This window comes from Bos mutus, chromosome 17 (genome assembly GCF_027580195.1).
Source record: "Bos mutus isolate GX-2022 chromosome 17, NWIPB_WYAK_1.1, whole genome shotgun sequence".
Classification (NCBI taxonomy): Eukaryota; Metazoa; Chordata; class Mammalia; order Artiodactyla; family Bovidae; genus Bos; species Bos mutus.
In genome coordinates, this window is record NC_091633.1 from 26,109,942 (window position 1) to 26,132,128 (window position 22,187).

General features: G+C 42.6%; 1 protein-coding gene and 1 non-coding gene across 2 annotated transcripts in view; one reads left to right on the forward strand and one right to left on the reverse strand.

Annotated features, from left to right (window-relative positions):
• Positions 1 to 10,005, reverse strand: part of RIMBP2 (RIMS binding protein 2) — a 233,707-nt gene extending 223,702 nt beyond the window's left edge. The window contains exon 1 of the mRNA XM_070386334.1: positions 9,898 to 10,005. The gene's annotated coding sequence lies outside the window, so the exon portion shown is untranslated. The remainder of the gene's footprint in view (positions 1 to 9,897) is intronic.
• Positions 10,006 to 18,809: 8,804 nt separating this feature from the next.
• Positions 18,810 to 18,882, forward strand: TRNAL-CAA (transfer RNA leucine (anticodon CAA)). The gene has a single exon. It is a non-coding gene; the product is annotated as a tRNA-Leu (tRNA).
• The last annotated feature ends 3,305 nt before the right edge of the window (positions 18,883 to 22,187 follow it).

Genomic DNA, 22,187 nt, shown 5'->3' on the forward strand with positions numbered 1-22,187 from the left:
CCAAGGACTTTTCTGAGAGTACAGCCACATCTGCAGCATCATTTCTCTTTCTGCAGGACAAAAGGAGCATATTAGCTACCTTCCAGGGTCTGGGTTTGCCAAGAGATCAGAGTGAAACAGATGCTATCAAGACCCATATGCTGTAGCTGAGAGCCTGAGTTTCACAGCAATTTCTGAAGCCCTTGCCAAACACATTTGTACTCTCTTTTGCTTTTTATTGCCCTTGCAGGCAAATGGAGGGACATGACTCGGGGTGTAGATGGCACGCCATCATCATGGGCACTTCCTGGCAAGCCCAGGACAGCACTAACAATCATGTGACTGTAATTAGCACTGAACTTCAGTATCAACAGAGCCCATTCCATTCTGACTTGCCTATTTAAAAAGAAACAAGCAAAATGGAATTTAAAATACATAATTGCCTTAGTCATGAAGAGTAATGACATTAAGAGCTGTTTTAACTAGGCATTTCCGCACAAATGACATTACACTGAGACAGTCTGTCCTAAGGCCCCAACCAAAAGCGAGACCCCAGAATCTGCAAGGAGTATAGGCTAAAGATAGTATCTGGTTTGGTCTTGGAGCACAGGAGCCCCTTGCAGCTCTCAAGGTTGGAGAAAACTTGCTTCCCCCAACATCACAGATTTTGCCATTTCTGTGTCTCACCTGATAACTGCTCCTTTTCCTTAAACAAGCATATGTGTCTTATGGGCACTAAGATATTGAAAAAGGTAACTTTATCTCATTGTGGTTCTGATTTGCATTTCCTTGATGATTAGTGATGCTGAGCATCTTTTCATGTGCCTCTTGGCCATCTGTATGTCTTTTGGGTAAAAAAAATGTCTATTTAGGTCCTTTCCCCATGTTTAAAATCAGATTGTTTTTTGTTATTGAGCTGCCTGAGTTCTTTATATATTTTGGTTATTAATCATGATCAGATACATAATTTGTTAATATATTCTCCCATTCGGTAGGTTGCCTTTGGGGTTTGATCATGGTTTCCTTTATTGTGCAGAGCCTTTTTAGTTTGAGGTAGTCCCCGCTGTTTATTTTGGTTCTTGTTGCCCCTGACTGTGGAGTGAGACCCACAAAAACATCACTTAGACTGGTATCAGTGAGGGTACCATTTGTGTCTGCTTCTAGGAATGTTATGCTTTCAGGTTTTATATTCAAGTCGTTAATCCATTTTGAGTTAATGTTTATGTCTAGGAAAGGACAGTGCTCCAATTCTTTCTTTTGCCTGTGACCATCCAGGTTCACACCTGTCCGAGTGACTATCATCAAAAGGCCCAGAAATAACAAACGCTGGAGAAGATGTGGAGAAACGGGAAATTTTGCACACCATTGGTGCGAATGTAAATTGATGTAGCAACCTCGGTTTGGAGATTCTCAAAAAATTAACAATAGAACTATCATGTGATCCAGCTATTCCACTTCCGGGAATTTATTCAAAGAATGTAAAAACATGAATCTAAGAAGATAAATACGATAGCCAAGATACAGAAACAACCTAAGTGCCCATAAACAGGTGAATAGATAAAGAAGATACGGTATATGTACACAATGGAATATTACTCAGCCACAAAAAGAATGCAATCCTGCCATCTGTGACAACGTGAATGGACCTTGAGGGCATTATGCTTAGTGAAATAACTGAGGTGCAAAAAGACAAATAACATGTGATTTCACTAATTTGTGAAATCTAAAAAAATAAGAACAAACTCATAGGTACAGAGATCAGATTAGTTGCTACCAGAGGGGAAGGGGGTTGGAAAGAGGGTAAAATATGTGAAGAAGAAGGTCAACTATATGATGAAGGATGGTAACCATATTCAGAGTGGTGACCACTCTGTAGTGAATACACTTGCTCAGTTATATGCTATACATTTGAAACCTGCATAATATAATGATTGAAAAATGTATTGGTTGACCATGAAATAATTAACCTAATAAAGATGAAAGGTACAGATTTATCTCCTGAGAAAAGAGGAAATTTATATTACTATCATGAAACCATTGTCTAAGGTGCTAGTTATTTTTAATAAATTTTTAAATAATTTTTAATATTTAAGAGTTTTTAATAAATAAAATTTTTAATAAAGAATTCTATTTTTTCCCAGTAACACTATGACTGTATCTGGGCTTTGCTGAATGTCTTTGTCTATGAGGTTACCTATAGAGCACTCTGCAAATACTGGGTTGACCGACAGATTTAGGATATGTCTTCCCCAGGCTTCCCTGGTGGCTCAAACGGTAAAGAATCTGCCTGCAATGCAGGAAACCTGGGTTTGATCCCTGGGTCAGGAAGATCCCCTTGAGAAGGAAATGGCTACCAACTTCAGTATTCTCGCCTGGAGAATTCCATGGACAGAGGAGCCTGGTGGATTACCGTCCATGGAGTCACAAAGAGTTGGACACGACTGAGTAACTAACACTTTCATTTTTTTCCCCAGGCTGACAGTCACCAAAATTCTCTACAGAGGCAGAGAAGAGCTCATGGCATTGAATAAACAGACAGCCAACTCCAGGAGGCAAGAATGATGCAACTTATCAATGAGGTAGAATAAACGAACATATGTGCAGCCCAAGTGCCAGTGGACCACCGGGTCCACTTCCTCCCAACGATTCCTGGGTTCAGCAAACATTGACTGAAACACCTACAGTGTACAGAGTCGGGTTGTTAGACTCTCCACACACACACAATTACATGTAGAAAAAGGTCCAGAAAGACGAAACTGATGACCGTAGTAAGATTGGTGAAAGGGAGAGAATCAAAGACACTTGCGTTTTACCGTGAACATACCAATTTCCTGCCTGAGTCATGGATGCACACATATGTACATATCCCATTTTGCATGTACATAGACATCTGTATATCAAGGCATGTATATTTGTATATATTTGTGAATGTAGATGGACAAGAAAGGGTCTGAAAATTCTGAAGTGAAGTCGCTCAGTCGTGTCCGACTCTTTGCGACCCCGTGGACTGTAGCCCACCAGGCTTCTCCATGAGATTCTCCAGGCAAGAATACTGGAGTGGGTTGCCATTTCCTTCTCCAGGGGATCTTCCCAACCCAGAGATCGAACCCTGGTCTCCCGCATTGCAGGCAGACACTTTAACCTCTGAATTGTTAATAGTAATCAATAGTAATTGACGGGGATCAAGGATGTGAAAGTTATACAGGAGACTTTTAACTTTACACACCTCTGTAAAATGTGACTTCTAGAAGCATCTCTTGACCTTGAAATCTGATAAAGATGTTTAAGATGTTTCCACGTATCCATATATTCACAGCCTCTGTGAAAGTGTTGTTGATGACATAATTTCTCTATCTTGGGTCTAGGAATAAACATTTTCATGTTTTATTTACACAGAGGGGCCCTGGCCCCTGTTTAAAAGAATGGATACAATCCTATTGAAAATAATGATCATGACAGGCTGATACATATGCTGCCCTCAAAGAGCTTAAACCTTAGTGATCATCAAGGTGTGTTTAAGGACATTTTAATTTGCTCCACATTGAAGGTATCCACAAGAGCCTCCTCCTCTGAGTCAAATATGCAGCCCCCTTTGAAACTCACTGCTTAGACCTCCTATTTCGATAAGTCACGAGGATCTATTTTTCTAATTGCTTTCCCTTCACGGTGAAATAATTCAAACATTCCATTCCCTTCCAAAGTGAGAACAAGAGCTAAATTTAAACGCAATAACGTAACGATGCCTCTGCAATTCCAAGCAGCCAACAGTCTATCAGGAAAAAAAAGATCAGCCCATTCCAAATATAGGAAAGCTTCACACACATGCACATCACTCTGCTCTGCAGCTTTCAACCCCTGAATGACCAAAGTTAAAAAGCATCAAGTAATAAGATCCCGAAATAACCTGCCTGCTACCCCTGAGAGAACTGTGTAACTTCTGGGTCCCCCAGGATACAGAAAATCAATGAACTCAAAAAAATTACCCACAAATAATAACCCGCCTCACTCAATTGAGACACATCCTCTAGGAAAGTGTCCCTAATGACAAAATGTGTCTGTCGAGGGCATTGTAGACCAATGCCTCTTCTTATAAATGATATCCATTGAAGAAACAGATACTCTCAGATTGATTACAATGAAAGATAAAGGGTTTGGAATATTGTCCAGGCATCCTCCCATCTTAAAGAACCCTGCCTTTACTAATTAAATGATGGGAGTTTGGGGCTCTAGAGTGATGGGAAATGGATGGTTACCAAGTGTATATCCTATATCTGAAACAGCTGAGTTTCACGTAGACTCTTTATGTCTCCTGCCAGAGGAAATGAACACAGAATATAGAAATCACAGGATCGGGTGTGAATTTCTAACAAACACAAACTGGCTGGGTCCATTCCCACCATCACCAGCACCATCAACAATACCGTCACCATCATGATCATCAATACCATCAGTGTCATCACCTCCACCTGACCATGCCCAGCACCACCTCGATCAGCACCATTAACTCCCAACCATAATGTTTACTGGAATAAAAGATTCTGATCCATTTATTTCTATCAAGTATAATGTGTGCTCAGTCACTCAGTTGTGTCCAACTCTTTTGCAACCCCATGGACTGTGGCCCACCAGGCTTCTCTGTCCATTGGATCTCCCAGGCAAGAATACTGGAGCAGGTTGTCATTTCCTTCTCCAGGGGATCTTCCCATTTCTATCAAAAGCAACCCCCAAAGCCAAGCCCCGGCTGGTTCACCTTCTGCGTTATACTCAGAATTGTGTTGGTTTCTGCCACACAACAATGCGAATCAGCCATAATTTTATCTATATTCATATATCCCCTCCCTGTTGAGCCTCCCTATCCTCCCCGCATCCCACCCTCTAGGTTGTCACAGAGCATCAGGCTGGGCTCCCTGTGTTATACAGCGGCTTCCCACTAGCTAGCTATTTTATACATCATAGTGTATATATGTCAGTGCTTCTTTCTCGTGTGGTGAAACTAAAACCCAATGCAGCCAAATAAATATATAATTTTTTAAAAAAACTTAAAATCTTTATCACAACACAACCTATAAGGTCCTAAATGAGCTGCCTGTCTCCACCATTTCCCCATCTGTGTCCACAAAAACACACCTCATGCATCAAGTTGCTTCTTGCCCCAGGACCTTTGCACTGCCATCCCCCATGACACTGCTGTCTCCACAAGGGCACAGACACTTGTTTTGGTCACAGTTCTGACCTCCTCAACTAACTGACATACAGGTGGCCTTTCAAAAAATACTTACTTGTCTGGCTGCATTAGGTCTTAGTTGTGGCACTTGGGTCTTCATTGCAGGGCCTGGGTTTCCTTCTAGTCATGGTGTGCAGGCTCCGCAGCTGCAGCCTATGGGCTTAGCTGCTCCGAGGCATGTGGGATCTTACTTCCCAGACCAGGGATCAAACCCACATCCCCCTGCACTGGAAGGAGGATTATTAACCACTAGACCACCAGGCAAGTCCTTGATAAACAAGTCCTTGATAAACCTTGATAAACATGTCTTGAATAGATCCTTAAATAAGAGACTGGACACAGCCCTGAATGAGACAGGGAGTAAAGCCTCCAGTGGAAGTAAAGACAACTCAGCACAAAGCTCCACTGCTGGGTTCCTGGTCTCAGGACACAAAGCGAGAAATTGCCAAGTGAATCTTCCAAAGCTTGGGTCTGATCAAATGGGTCTTCTAGACTCACAGGCTTCTAGTCTGAAGGGTCCCTTCTAAACTGTAGGAAGAAGTGTATCATCTTCTATGACAAAGAATGGCTTGTAAGTTGGCTTTTCTGCCTCTTTCACCTTCCTCTGTGCCCACAATGCAGGCAAAGTCAGAGAACATGTTGTCATTTTCTAGTTTATAGCCCTGGGGGCTTAAGTAAGTGACATGGCTGAGGCTTAACTCATGATCTTCCCAGCTTGACACTTTCCCTTCCCATCACCCAAACATTCTGGTGTGGAACAATGCAAAAATATGCACACACCCCAACACTAGGCTTTCACGACTCTTTGAGTAGAATTCCAAGTCCCCGAATGTGACATGAGAAATTGTGTGCAGGGTTAATTATCCCTTTTTGTATAACTGTGACATGCCACCAGCTGATGGCAAGAGGGACAGAACCGAGACCCAAGTCATCATCCAGACCTGCTCTATACATGTCCTTAATTATATCAACATGACTGATGCCCATGGATGATAAGAGGTGTCACTGTAGGTCAAATTAATGAATAAAAATCAATATATAAAGCCAACGAGTATGCTGCATGTTGCAAACTCTTGGGAGAATTCCCATCTTGCTCTTATATACTTAAAAACAGAAATTCCCCTATTTCAGTATACCTTCAGGTTGACATAAACAATCATGAAAAAAAACAGAAGTTATTTTACTTCCCTCTTATTTTGTTAATGAAGTGTCTGTAAACTTCTTAGAATCACAGAATAAGATGATGTACTGAATTATCTCAGGTGTCATTCAAAGGCTCCAGAGTGCCTCGGGTTCAAAGGAAGCAGCGTGGACAAGAGAAGAACTAACATAAAGTTGGGCTTTAGCCTGGAATTTGGAATTGAAAATTCATATGACCAATACTGACCAGGGTTCTTGCTCTTCCCCGATCAACAGAAACTGATCAGAAGCCAGACAAGAAATTCAGGCAAGGCTTTATTAGTGGCCTCTGCTGTAGCAGGAGGGAGCAAAAACAAACAACAGGTTCCCTTGCTTGCTCACTCCCCAAGGTAGGGGGCCAGCTGGTTCCTTATTTAGGGTGAGGGTAGGAATCGTGTCCAGGGCTCAGGCTGGAGGGATGGCTTAGGTGTTTTGCCCCTGCTTTTGCAGGTGTTACTGCAGGGGGCATGCCCAGGAGCCTGCTTTTGCCTCAGGCTCTTTAGGGGTGTCAGTTGGGTGTTTTGGTCTTTTTGTATCCTTTGTTCAGAATTTGCCCCAATGGGGCATGCACAGTTATTTTTAGTCACATACAGTTTCTTTGTATTTTGTTGCTCCAGGAGAGGAGTGTCCAGGTGCAAGCATTGCAGCCCTGCAGCAAAGGGTTCCAGGTCCCAGCCCCTCTCATGACCAAAATTCAGTTTATTTCAATATAGCAACCCCCTTCTGAGTACCTATGGAGTTCCTGGCGGTTGTCAGACCCACACATCAATAAGACTGGGTCCCTCCAGGACCAGATTCTGACAGGGGAGGCCAGGACATGCTTGTGTCATTTGCATTCAAGCCAGACTTTAATAAGATTTAGAATGACGTGCAAAGGAGATGTAAGGGGAAGATGTCTAGACCGGAGATCGGAGGTTTATTTCCCAGAAGGGGTTGACAGCAGAGCTCAGGACACAGAGGCAGGCAGAGCTCACAGTAGTGGAGCGCTATATTGAAAAACGAGAAATTAACAGAGGCTGTCTGCGGAAATGATGAGCATGATCTGAGTAGCTGGGCACTTCCTCAACCACCCTTAAACCAGGCAGGAGATTGGAAATACCATTTTGGTAAAAAAAAAAAAAAAAAGGCAATCCATTCAAGGGCAAATACCTCCATATGGGGATATTTGGAGCTTTCAAGACAAAATGTTCAGTTCCCTGCCATGGGAGTGAGCCCATCACTGACTAGCCCCACAGATATCCACTAAGCTGTCAGGATCTTGCTCCAAAACCAATCACTAAGTCATGAGAACACAGGGTGGTCTCGACAGACAATCAAATGGGCCAAGTAAAAAGTGAATCAAAGTACAGAGACCGCCAGTGAGAATCCCATCACAGAAGCACTGCATCTGTATTGACCAACCCCTCTGAACACAAATCCACCAAAGCCTTCCAACAATCCACTTCCTGGAATGTCTCTCTTAGGGAATGGTTAAAGATGACATTAAAAAAAAAAGAATACAGGAAACTCTGTTAACTTGCATGCTGTGCAAATACTTCCTAATTCTACAAAAGAGAAAAAAAAATAGGACAATAATTTCTAGCCTCTCGATGCATTTAGCAAACTGGGCTTCCCAAGTAGATCAAGATCAAGTAGGTAAAGAATCTGCCTGCCAGTGAAGGAGATGCGGGCTTGATCCCTGGCTCAGGAAGATCCCCTGGAGAAGGGAATGGCAACCCACTCCAGCATTTTTGCCTGGGAAATCCCATGGACAGAGGAGCCTGGTGGACTTATGGTCCATGCGGTTGCAAAGAATCGGAATGACTTAGCAACTAAACAACAACTGTGTGTTAAGTAAATTTACCTCTTCTCTTCCTTAATCTCTCTGGGCTCTGGGGTCTTCTTGCATCCTCGATACCTTTCTGCCCCCTGCCCCTTTTCCCCAGCCCACTCCTAATAGGGGCTAAGTGGCTGTAATGTCTCTCCATCTCACCAGGCTGACTGGAGAGCTTGTTAATGATTACAAAGCACGAAAACCTCCTCTATATGCTTCTATGTGAAGTGTGATTATTATTAATTCAAAAGTGGTCCAGCAAGATAATGCCTTTGAGGGGATGTGCATAACCAAGTCTAATGAGTCTGAAGTAAAATTGGATGTACAGCTCAACTATCACTTCATACAAAGTTTTAATTAACAGAGCTGCTGGAGCAGATAGGGAAAGAAAAGCAATGATTTATTAATGCACAATTTACTGCTGCTACCAAATGCCAAGCAACTGAAAACACTGCCCACCTGCTTTGCCCTATAAACATGTTCATCACAGAGTGCAGAATAAATCCTTCTGCCATGAGAGAAAATCCAGTTCTAGCTACTTAATGTTCAGAACACACTCCACTCATTTCATCTATCTCTTGACTACCAGAATAAATAGAAAAAAAAAACAGAACAGAATCCACTGACCTTCTTAGAAAACAAACTTATAGTTTCTGAAGGAGAAAGGTGGGTGAGAGATAAATTAGGAATGTGGGGCTAACATATACACACTATATATAAAATAATCATCAGGGACCTATTGTCTAGCACAGGGAAGTCTCAGTAGTAATAATAACCTATATGGGAAAAGAATAAGAAAAGGAATAGATATACATATATACATAGCTAAATCACTTTGCTGTATACTTGGAACTAACACAACACTGTAAGTCAACTATACTCTGATATAAAGTAAAAACTAAATAAATAAAACACATAGGATACACACACACACACACACACAAGAATCCACTGGTCTTACAGCCAGCACTATCTTCTTGATATTTTACACAAATTACTTTAATGAATATATATATACACACACAACATAAAAATACTACAATAACATCCACTCTCTTATTATATTCATTACCTGAAACCTTCACAGTGTTCAACCCAGTCTCACGAATTGGGCTTAAAGAACTGGCAAGTGCTGCCCCCAAACTGAATACAAAACAAAGGTAAAAACGCCCACTGAAGACACTGCAACTCTAAGTATGTGCTGTTTGTAACACCCGTTATGTGATGCTCAAATAAGCAAAACCAAACGGTTTCAAACAGAGCAGAGATTTCCTGGGAGAGTCAGGTTGAGTGAATAAATAAGAACTGCTCCACACCGCAGCAAGTTAAACCGCTGCCTTCTGTACTGAGGCACAGTGTATTCCAAGCGTCCTGCTCACAATTTGCCCAGTGAACTGACCCTGAGTGCAGAGGATCCTTGCGACCCTGATGCTGGCCTGAGAACAGATTGGGAAGCAAAGTGCAGAGGGTAGCAACAACAATTGAAGCCACAAGTAAGACCCAAAGGCTTTGAAACTGGGAATGATCAGAGACTCAGAAGCTACTCAGAAGCTGCAGATTCCTCTCCCGGGTCTCAGCGCATGAAGGCAGTTCTCCAGTCCTGAGCCAGCCCAGTCCAGGAGGGTGAATTTCCTGCCTCTGTGTCTAAACCACATCTCATTAATCCAGCAGACCCTTCCCCATCCACAAAGCAGGTACTTACAAGATGCTGGGGATCAGTGCCCTAGTGGATCAGATGGACTAGCCTGGGGCCCACGCCCCCAGGCAACACCAGCTTCCTATCCCCTGTGGATGCCAGCCTCTCCAAGCCTCCTCCGATGTTTATGCTCGGCACCAAGCTGGAAGACTATTTACTTATTCATGGACTGCCCGAGCCGGCCAGGAACTGCTTTGTGTCAGCTGAATAGGATGGTAATTCAATCTCCAAATGGGAACTGTTCGGCACATGGCATATCTGTCATAATGAGTCACGCAGATAAAAAGAACACGGCTTTCACAGCCACAGGCGAAACGTGTGTTTTGACGACGAATCGTGTTACAGGACACCACCTTCTCTTCCTCCATCACTCTCCTCCCCTCCAAATCACCCCACCCCAAATACATCCTCCATGAGATGAAGGACCGAGAGGGAACTCCACGTGGGAGTCTGATTCTTAGGAGAGGAGCATCTCTGTTCTCTTGCAAGAGGAGTGTACCTTTGGAGAGAGAGAGAGAAGGTGCAAATGTTTGGGAATTGACAAGATAAACTGAAGGGGTGATGAAGTCAGAGGAGAAAGAGTTCGTCTCTATCAAAGGTTTTGCACTGTGAAATGCTTTGCATGCATTCTCTCAATAGCAGTGAGAGCTCCAACACCCGGAAATAACAGCATTAATTAAGTCATAGCATCCAGAGAACGGTCTGATGTTTAGAGCTGAGAAGACCCCAGTCATATGACAACATGAACCACTCCTGGGTTCCCAAAGAACCGTAACTAATGGTGTAGTGGCTTTATTCTCATTCCTGCTACTGTTCCTAGTGCGTTAGTTGCTAGTCATGTCTGACTCTTTGCGACCCCATGGACTGTAACCAGCCAGGCTCCTCTGTCCATAGCATTCTCCAAGCCAGAATACTGGAGCAGGTAGCCATTCCCTTCCCCAAGGGGATCTTCCTGACTCAGGAATTAAACCCAAGTCTCCTATATTACAGGCAGATTCTTTACCATCTGAGCCACCAGGGAAGCCCTGCTTCTTGGTCATTTTTCCCTGAGGATTTAAAGCCTGCATTTCATCTGATTTCCTTGTTTCAGCCACATGAAGCCCTACGACTCCCCACCCTCCTCTCTCTCCTCTGTCCCACCCTGCAACAAGTCTGTTCCTCTATTCATTTCTTTACCCATGTAGTTTGGTCTTTGCCCTTTAAACTATCCTCCTGTCAATGTATCCTAAGCTTTTCCCCCACTGTTCTCTATCAGCCTGGCAAGACCCCGCTCCACATTAACCAACAGTCCACCTTCTCTACACCTCCTGGACAGGCTGCTGCTGACTGCCGTAGAAAACCTGCAACCCAAGCAGGCCCCTGCCCCAGCTGGCCTCTGTCCCCTACTGACCTCTGTTCCCAACTGACCGTAAGCCCTATGAGGATAAGACCATGCCTACGATATTCTCTGTGTTATTCTAAGCCACCCATGGTGTCCATCCAAAGAAGCTACATAAACATATATTGAAATACCAAATGAATGAAGTTTTCAGCTTCAGTGTGGCCTTGAAATGTGTATCAGTCAGGATGGGCTCAGTTATGCTGAAGTAACAAGTAGCCCTCAAATGTCAGTGGCTTCAAATGACAGAGGTTTATCTCCCATGCATACTCTGTGTCTGAAGAAAGTCAGCAATACTCTGCCCCGCCTCGTCCTCACTCCAAGACCCAGATCAATGGAGCAGGAAACAGAAAAACAGAAACCAGAGAAGTGTTTGTAGTGGCATAAATAAAAGATTCCATACTCCATAGCCACTGTATTTCTGCCCCGAGATGTTTTGCTGAACTGAATCTTCCTATTTTTACCCACTGAATCTTCCTATTTTTACCCACTCTATTCCCTTCCTGTCTTCAGGTCTTGGTTCAGACATCACCTCCCCATTGAAGCCGTCTAAGGCATCCAGTCTAAAGAACACAGCATCTACCCTCCTCCATCACCATTTAAAAATGTTAGTCTTCTGTGGCCCCATTAAAATGCCAGGCCTCTTATCATCTCATTCCCCACTGTGTCCCCTGAGACTGGTGCCAGGATTACAGTAAACGCACAATAACCATGTGTTGAACAGAAGAACGAAAAGAACAAATGAATAAAATAGCAGATTACACTGAAGAAAGCACAATATTTTGGTGTAATTAGTTACAAAATTACTGAGTTCAAGAAGCAGTCTCATTAAAATGGAAGTAGTATAATACAGTAAGAGCAGCATAATTAGAACAGAAGATTTGGGCCACATAGAAGGAATTCTGAAATTAATGAAGATGACGGGTTTGTTAATGTATTCCCTGTGCTGTTTGCCGGGAGAAAAAGATTCCTAGGACTTGATCAGAAGCAACTCTAATGAATAACAGAATAAGATGGAGCTATAGAAGCTTGGTGTAAATATCCTTTAGCTATTTCTGTATTTTTTAAATTTGTCATTCATCCAGAAACCTTCTGACCTACACTTGGATCTCTTAGTGTACAGCTTATGAAAACAGGAAGAAAGACTGTCCAAATTACTAGTACCCTGTACCATACCAGCTCTAGTGACTTTGGTTATTAAGATTCTTAAAGTGGGAGGGAGGTTCAATAAGGAGAGGACATATGTAAACATATAGATGATTCACTTCGTTGTACAGTAGAAACACAACATTATAAAGCAATTATACTCCAGTAATAAAATGTTAAAGATTTTCTTAAAGTTATTTGGTGAATTTCGTCAGTGTTTTGAGCACTGGATAAATAGTTGAGAAAATCAGGTTTTGCAACATGCAAATTTAGTGACTGCGGATTATAAAGATTCCTGAGACCTACCCCCAACTTTCTTGGTATGATGACATCACCAATGTCTATTTGCTACAAGATGTCATTTGGTGAATAACCTGTCAGTTACTCAATTTATATCCAAAACATAGACATCCCCCAATGTTCTGTCTGCCTGATTTCTCCAGGGTCTTCCTAGATCAGTACATAGGAAAGCTGCCCTGTTTTGGAATCTCCATTGTTGGGATCTGCTTAAACTAAGCAACTAATATATCCTTCAGTATTCGGTGGATAAACAAACTGTGGTCCATCTCAACAATGGGTTATTATTCAACACTGATATGAAATTAAAAGACGCTTGCTCCTTGGAAGGAAAGCTATGACAAACCTAAACAGTATATTAAAAAACAGAGACATCACTTTGCTGACAAAGGTCCATATAGTCAAAGCTATGGTTTTTCCATTAGTCATGTACGGATTTAAGAGTTGGACCATAAAGAAAGCTGAGCACTGAAGAACTGATGCTTTTGAGCTGTGGTGCTGCAGAAGACTCTTGAGAGTTCCTTGGACTGCAAGGAGATCAAACCAGTCAATCCTAAAGGAAATCAATGCTGAATATTCCTTGGAAGGACTAATGCTGAAGCTGAAGCTCCAATACTTTGGCCACCTGATATGAAGAGCCAACTCACTGGAAAATACCCTGATGCTGGAAAAGATTGAAGGCAAAGGGAGAAAGTGGGTAACAGAGGATGAGATGGTTAGATAGCATCACTGACTCAACGGACATGAATTTGAGCCAACTACAGGAGATGGTGGAGGATGGGGAGGCTGGCATGCTGCAGTCCACGGGGTCGCAAAGACTTAGTGACTTAACAGCAACAGCAAAGATGAAATGAGCTATTAAGCTACAAAAAGAGGTAGAAGAACCTTAAATGCATATTAGTAAGTGAAAAAAAATCTGAAAAGGCTACTCACTGTATGATTCTAACTCTATGACATTCTGGAAAGGGAAAAACTATGGTGAAAATCAAGATCAGTGGTTGTCAGGGCATGGGAAAGGAGGGAGGAATAAATAGGCAGAACCCAGGGAATGTTTAAGGCAGTAAAACCACTCTGTATGAGACCATAATTGTGGATACATGTCATAGACATTTGTCCAAACTCACAGAATGTACAACATCAACAGTAAACTGTCAAAAAAGAAGAGTGAACTATCATGTAAACTCTGGACTGTAGTTAATGTATCAGTGGATAAACAAGGAGGTCCTACTGTATAGAACAGGGAACTCTATTCAATATCCTGGGATAAACCATAATGGAAAAGAATATAAAAAAGGAATACATACATACATACATATATATATATCTGAATCATTTTTCTGTATAGCAGTAATCAACACAACATTGTAAATCACTATATGTCAATAAAAAATAAAATTTAGTGAGCTAATGACCATAAAAAAGAATAATAATGTATTAACATGGGCACATCAATTGTGACAGAAGTATCCACTAATGCAAGATATAGGTAATAGGGAAAACTGTGGGTAGGGAGGAGCGAAGGTCCGTAGGAATTCTCTACTTTCTGATCATCACTTCCGTCAACCTAAAATTGATCTTTTTTTAGAAAGTCTACTGATTTCTTCATTGACCCCAAAAGCATCCCACCCCTTTAATTGCTGTTCTTTTGTACACAACAAGCATCTACACTTTCTGGATGAGTGGATTTTTTCCTCTTCACCAGGTTGACTGCATCCGAGGGGGATGTTCTCCCCGACAGCAAGGCTTTGGAATGACCCTGTCGTGTCCCCAGTCCTCAGAATGGCACCTGCCTCATGGAAAGGGCTCTGTGACTATCTGTTGAATAAAAGATTCCATTTCTTGTGTTTCTGCTTGGTTGTGAATGACAGTACATTAACTAGTGAAAATTGAAAGCCAAGATAAAAACCTCCCCCAGGAAAAGCAGTCCGGCTGCTACATTTTCCAGAGATGTAAGTCAATAAAATAATTCTAGAGAGCTGCAGACACATGGACCACTCCATCAAGGATGGTGTGCAAGGGGCGCCTCAGCATCCAGCATCTGTGATCTGGCACGCTTGGCCCGCTGGCTGCCTCGCTCACTTTCTCGTTGGTCCTCATTGGTTTGAATAATTAACTCTACCCTCAGATACACACTGTTTCTGCAGCTCGCAGGAGGCTCCCCTGCGCTTGCAAACCCACACGGTGGATTCCTCACCGTGTCACTCCTCACTGTAGCCATTTCAGCCAAAAGGAAGATGGCAAAAGACCCACCATTTGGAAGCATCCACGCTGCTCAAATATAAAGACTCTGAGGTACTGAAGCCTGCACACCCTAGAGCCAGCCAGTCACAGCTACTGAGCCCGCATGCTCCAACTACTACAGCCCGTGCACCTAGAGCAATGCTCCAGAACAAGAGAAGCCACCGCAGTGAGAAGCCCATGAACCGAAATTAGAGAGTGCCCAACACTCTGCAACTAGAGAAAGCTCACATGCAGCAATGAAGACCCAACATAGCCAAAAATAAACAAATAAATAAAAAATAAAATTCCAGTCATTGTTAAAAATTATGCTCAGATGAAGGAAAACCAGGGGGGATTCATTGTCAGCAATCTGCTCTAAATAATTGCTTCAGGAAGTTCTTTAGACAAATGAGAAATGATACCAGAAGGAACCTTGGAACATCAGTAATGAAGGAAGAAAAATTGCAAATACAATAGGCTATTTCTCTCCTCTTGACTTCTTTAAAATACATTTGACAGCAAAAAAATGTTTAAAGGCTCTGAGAGCAAGCAAAAGGGGCCACTGCAGAGGATGGTGTGTACCTGAGCTCAGGTATGAGAGGCAACACCTGTATTTAGTCACATTTACTGCACAAGAATTGTTTCATCTGCTTAATCATCTTACATGAAAATTAATTTTGCTCTTGCTAGAAGCCCTGAAACAGTTGTGTGTGTCCAACCGTCTGTCACAGATGAGGCTTTTCTTCAGCCCAATCACTTTTTTATTTTCAAACTGAAGCTCAGTGTATGGTTATTTAAAAAAAAAACAACCAAAAACTTATTTCAGAAATCTGATTTTCTCTTTTAATGTTAATTATCGGTGTCAATAACAGCAGCTACCAGTGCGATTGCTCTTACATACTAAGCACTGTTCTAAGTAAAGTGTCCTATGGAATCTTGGAATTCCCTGAGGTCAGGAATGTGGTTCTGTGTGCCTGGTACAGGGAAGAATCGGAGGCACAGAGAAGTTAGTCACCCCGTGAGTCAAACAGCTCGGGAGGTGAAAAGTCGGGATTTGAACTCACTTGGGAGTCTGGCTGCATGGACCACACTCGGCTTCACCTCTGCCCCATGATGGGCAGCCCCATAGGTCAGATGGCCAGTATAGACTGAGGGGGAAAGGGTAATCGAGGTAGGAGATACATGGGCTCCTGGACTGGACAGCTGGCGTTTGTCAAGTGGAGTAAAACTGAAGCTTTGTTCTCACCCAGACACTCCAAGGACAAAGCTAGTGGCAGAAGCTGAGCTCTGCTGAAGTAGACAGACAAGGCACTCACTCCTGAGGTCAAGGAGGACTTCCCTGTCTGCATATGTGCAGAAAGCACATGCTTCATGGGGGTCAAAAAGGAAGGGGGTCCTATCCAATAACAAGTGTGGACATGCATCCATAGGCCTCTGTGATGGGATCCATCTTAGCAAAAAAGTTGGGCATGCATCTTGGAGAGGATCCCAGGACCAGTCAGGTGTGGAAAGAGGAGATAATTGGTCAAAGGTAAACAAAGCCCTGGAAGGACTGTCCTATAGAAGAGGTTTACATCACCTCTTTACTTCGCTCCTCATTCAGGACACCGTCATTCCTCTCTGGGTGTGCATCTCTGCCTTGCCTCTGTCTCGAAAGAATAAACTGCTTTTCTGCATACTCGCTCACTTGTGCTGTGTCTCTAGTAATAAATTCATAGCTGTTTTTATAATTTTGCCTCCTTAAATATTCTTGCTTTCAAATCGGGAAAAGAGGCAGGGTCACTTTGCTTCTAATCTCTAGCCCCTGCTGGACTGGAGGTTAGGACTCCTGATTTCCGTCCAGGCTTGTGAACCAGGTGAATCCTTTCCCAGTTGTGTCCTCCTCTTTGCAACTCCATGAACTGTAACCCAGCAGGCTCCTCTGTCCATGGGATTTCCCAGGCAAGAATACTGGAGTTGGTTGCCATTTCCTCCTCCAGGGATCTTCCCCACCCAGGGATTGAACCCACGTCTCCCATGTCTCCTGCATCGCAGGCAGATTCTTTACCACTTGAGCTACGCAGGTCCAGTCCCTGGGCAGAGAGCTAAGATCTCTCTTCAGGACTGCTCACTGCTCCTCCTCCAAGATCATAATGACTCTCAACTTCCAATATTTTCAAAGAAAAAAGCCTTCTCTTTTCTGAATGTGAGAAATAGCTAACTTTATTCCCTGGGCTTTTGGAAATGTTAAATTAACAACTTTAATACTAGAAAACTGCTAGGAATGTTCTAAACCAAAGATAAGAGAGACCTACCCGTAATAAAGCTAAATCATGTCAAGACGGAGACCTCCTAGCACCTAGAGCAACCTCGGTGTCATCATCAATTTAAACATTTATTATACATCTTTCGTAATTCCAGCATCCTGTTTACCCTGAGCCATTTAAAGATGCAACACCATAATTACAAGATTACCCAAGTGCAAGAGTCCTCATCCCTAGTCTGTTGTTTGCCATTAAGGGAGAGAACTAAGTGATTACCCACATCAGGCCACCTGACCTGAACCTCAGGGGACTGGCCTCCAAGTGGCCGGAGGATGACTGTTTGACGGATGACGTATTTGACGTTAAGCCTGATCTCACACTAGCTTGTTTGGGGATTAGGACTCCCGCCGTCCTTCCCTTCTTCTGCGTCCTAATTGTCCCACTCAATTCTTCCCTTCTAATCAGCCTCCTGGGCTGAGAGGCCCTCGTTAGTGCCTAAGAATTAACGGGAGTTTAAAACAGAAAAACAGACTGTGTCTATGTTGGTCCTGGCATCATGGGGAATTAAGGAGGTGACCCTGCTGGGTGAGCCCTGGAAAATGAGTCAGCACATTGAGGGTCCCTCAACTTCCCCGTGTAGGTACATAGCTGAGAATGTTCCAGGAGCACTACAGGACGTGGTCAGCACCGAGAGGGGGCACTGAGCCTGGCTGCACCAGACCTGGGCCCCTGGATTCTGAGCAGGGGCAGCAAGCACTGATCAGCACAAGTACATGTCTGGTAATACTTACCCCCAATGTACAGATGGGGGCTTCCCAGGTGGCTTAGTGGTAAAGAATCCGCCTTCCAAGCAAGAGACATGGGGTTCAATCCCTGGGTCAGGAAGATACCCTGGTGAAGGAAATGGCAACCCACTCCAGTATTCTTGCCTGAAAAATCCCAGGAACAGAGGAGCCTGGCAGACTACAGTCCATGGGGTCACAAAAGAGTTGGACATGACTGAGCAATTAAATAACAACAGCAACATTGTACAGATGAGAAAAGTTGTATGAGAAAACGTCATACAACTTGCAAATAGCAGAAGCCTGGGTCAAAGTCATGTCTGACCATGGCACTCTGCAGCCCCCTGCCCTCCGTGCCTGAAAACTCTTTGCACTGGCACAGGGGCCTGGGGACAGAGTGGGAATATAAGGTCTACTGCTGTCATATCCAAGAAATCATTGCCAAGCCACCACCATGAAGCTTTCCCCTTCTGTTTTCTTCCAGGAGTTTTACAGTTCCAGGTCTTGCAGTTAAATCTTTATCCATTTTGAGTTGCTTTGGGTGTACGATCTAAGTTAAGAGTACAATTTCATTCTTTTGCATGTGGATGTCCAGTTTTCCCAGCACCGTTTGTTACATAACCTTGGTGCCCCAGTCAACCAGTTGACTGTATTTATGTGGCTTTATTTCTGGATTCTCTGTTTTGTTTTCGTCATCTAAGATGAATAAGTTCTAGAAACCTGCTGTACAATGTCATGCTTGTAGTTAACAATGATGTATTATGCACTTAAAATTTTGTTAAGAGGGTATATCTCATATTAAGTGTTCTTACCACAATAAAAAAATTTTAAGCAAAATAAAAATAAAGGAATTCCTTGCTGGTCCAGTGGTTAGGACGCCATGCTTCCACTGCCAGGGACCCAGGTTCAATCCCTGGTCAGGGAACTAAGATTCTCACAGGCCGCATGCTGTGGTCAAATAAAATAAAACACTGATTGAATACGATGTAAAAGAAACAGACTCACAGATATAAAGAGAACAAATCAGTGGTAACTGGTGGGGAAGGAGCAAGACAGGGGTAGGGGACTAAGGGATACAAACTACTATGTATAAAATAAATAAGCTACAAGGATATATTATACAGCACAAGGAATATAATCAATATTTTATAATAACTTTAAACGGAATATAATCTGTAAAATATTGAATCACAAGAAAGATAAATAAGTACTAGAGATATAATGCACAAAATGATAAATATAATTAACACTGCTGTAAGTTATATATGAAAGTTGTTATGAGAGCGAATTTTAAATTACAATCACAAGAAAAAATGTTATCTATTTCTTTAGTTTTGTATCTATATAAGATGATGGATGTTCACTAAACATAATGTGATAATCACTTCATGATGCATATAAAATATACCTTAAAGTTGTATATATGCCAATTATACTTAATAAAAGTGGGGGAAAAAAAGATTAAAAAAAATTTTTTAAGGACTGATTGAAAGAGATGTCCCAAAGGGTAGCTCAAACTTCAAGGAGGTCCCTTGCTCTATCTGGGTCTCTGAGCCTAGTCTTAGAAGCCAGGCTGTCCCAGTTAAAATAATAACATGTTATTTTCACAACCAACATCAACTAATATTTATTATCCCCTTCCAAACGCTAGGCCTTATTCAATTCATTTGATCCATATAGCAACAGGTTTATGAATCAAGTCATATCATTATATTTATTTCTTGGATAAGAAAACCAAGCTACTTATTCAGGATCACACAGCAAGGCAGAGAACACCAGACTTTACACCAGGTAGTCCCTCTTAACTGAGCATGTGCTATAACCACCACACAATACTGCCTTTCACTGGGACTGAGGGACTGGTAGGAAACAAACAGTCTTTCAGCTCATCTCCACAAAATGATTGTACAGATTTTCTCCTCACCTGAGAGTCTTGGATCCATTTGAAATTCCCAACTCTCCAAACCCCTGATCCTCCACTTCTAACAGCTACCCTGGGAATAATGACTTGTTGCCTGGCTGATGGCCTTTCCCTTTTAAAATTTGTATGGAAATACAAAAGACCCAAAGAACCAAAACAGTCTTGAGAAAGAACAACAGAGCTGTAGGAATCAGGCTCCCTGAGTTTAGACTATACTACAAAGCTACAGTCATCAAAACAGCATGGTACTGGTGCAAAAACAGACACAGAAATCAATGGAATAGGATAGAAAGCCTAGAAATAAACACACACACACACACAGAGAAGTTGCTCAGTCTTGTCCGACTCTTTGCGACCCCATGGATTGTAGCCCACCAGGCTCCTCGGTCCATGGGATTTTCCAGGCATGAATACTGGAGTGGGTTGCCATTTCCTTCTCCAAAACCCACACACCTGTGGTCAATTAATCTACAACAAAGAAGGCAAAATATAGAATGGCAAAAAGACAGTCTCTTCATAAATGGTGCTTGGAAAACTGGATAGCTACTTGTAAAAAAAAATTAGAGATACCAAGGGAACATTTCATGCAAAGATGGCCTCGATGAAGGACAGAAATGGTATGGACCTAACAGAAGCAGAAGATATTAAGGAGAGGTGGCAAGAATACACAGAACTATACAAAAAAGAGCTTCACGACCAAGATAATCACGATGGTATGATCACTCACCTAGAGCCAGACATCTTGGAATGTGAAGTCAAGTGGGCCTTAGAAAGTATCACTACAAACAAAGCTAGTGGAGGTGATGGAATTCCAGTTGAGCTATTTTAAATCTTGAAAGATGATGCCGTGAAAGTGCTGCACTCAATATGCCAGCAAATTTGGAAAGCTCAGCAGTGGCCACAGGACTGGAAAAGGTCAGTTTGCATTCCAATCCCAAAGAAAGGCAATGCCAAAGAATGCTCAAGCTACTGCACAATTGCACTCATCTCACACGCTAGTAAAGTAATGCTCAAAATTCTCCAAGCCAGGCTTCAGCAATATATGAATCGTGAACTTCCAAATGTTCAAGCTGATTTTAGAAAAGGCAGAGGAACCAGAGATAAAACCGCTGGATCATCGAAAAAGCAAGAGAATTCCAGAAAACCATCTATTTCTGCTTTATTGACTATGCCAAAGCCTTTGACTGTGTGGATCTCTATAAACTGTGGAAAATTCTGAAAGAGATGGGAATACCAGACCACCTGACCTGCCTCTTGAGAAACCTATATGCAAGTCAGGAAGCAACAGTTAGAACTGGACATGGAAAAGCAGACTGGTTCCAAATAGGAAAAGGAGTACGCCAAGGCTGTATATTGTCACCCTGCTTATTTAACTTATATGCAGAGTACATCATGAGAAACACTGGGCTGGAAGCAGCAAAAGCTGGAATCAAGATTGCTGGGAGAAATATCAATAACCTCAGACATGCAGATGACACAACCCTTATGGCAGAAAGTGAAGAGAACTAAAAAGCCTCTTGATGAAAGTGAAAGTGGAGAGTGAAAAAGTTGGCTTACAGCTCAACATTCAGAAAACGAAGATCATGGCATCTGGTCCCATCACTTTATGGGAAATAGATGGGGAAACAGTGGAAACAGTCTCAGACTTTATTTTTTTGGGCTCCAAAATCATTGCAGATGGTGACTGCAGCCATGAAATTAAAAGACGCTTACTCCTTGGAAGAAAAGTTATGACCAACCTAGATAGCATATTCAAAAGCAGAGACATTACTTTGCCAACAAAGGTCCATCTAGTCAAGGCTATGGTTTTTCCAGGGGTCATGTATGGATGTGAGAGTTGGACTGTGAAGAAAGCTGAGTGCTGAAGAATTGATGCTTTTGAACTGTGGTGTTGGAGAAGACCCTTGAGAGTCCCTTGGACTGCAAGGAGATCCAACCAGTCCATCCTAAAGGAGATCAGCCCTGGGATTTCTTTGGAAGGAATGATGCTAAAGCTGAAACTCCAGTACTTTGGCCACCTCATGCGAAGAGTTGACTCATTGGAAAAGACTCTGATGCTGGGAGGGATTGGGGGCAGGAGGAGAAGGGGACGACAGAGGATGAGATGGCTGGATGGCATCACTGACTGGATGGACGTGAGTCTGAGTGATCTCCAGGAGTTGGTGATAGACAGGGAGGCCTGGCGTGCTGTGATTCATGGGGTCACAAAGAGTCAGACACGACTGAGCGACTCAACTGAACTGAACTGACTTGTAAAAGAATGAAATTTGAACATTCTTTAACACCAAAATATACTTAAAATGGATTCA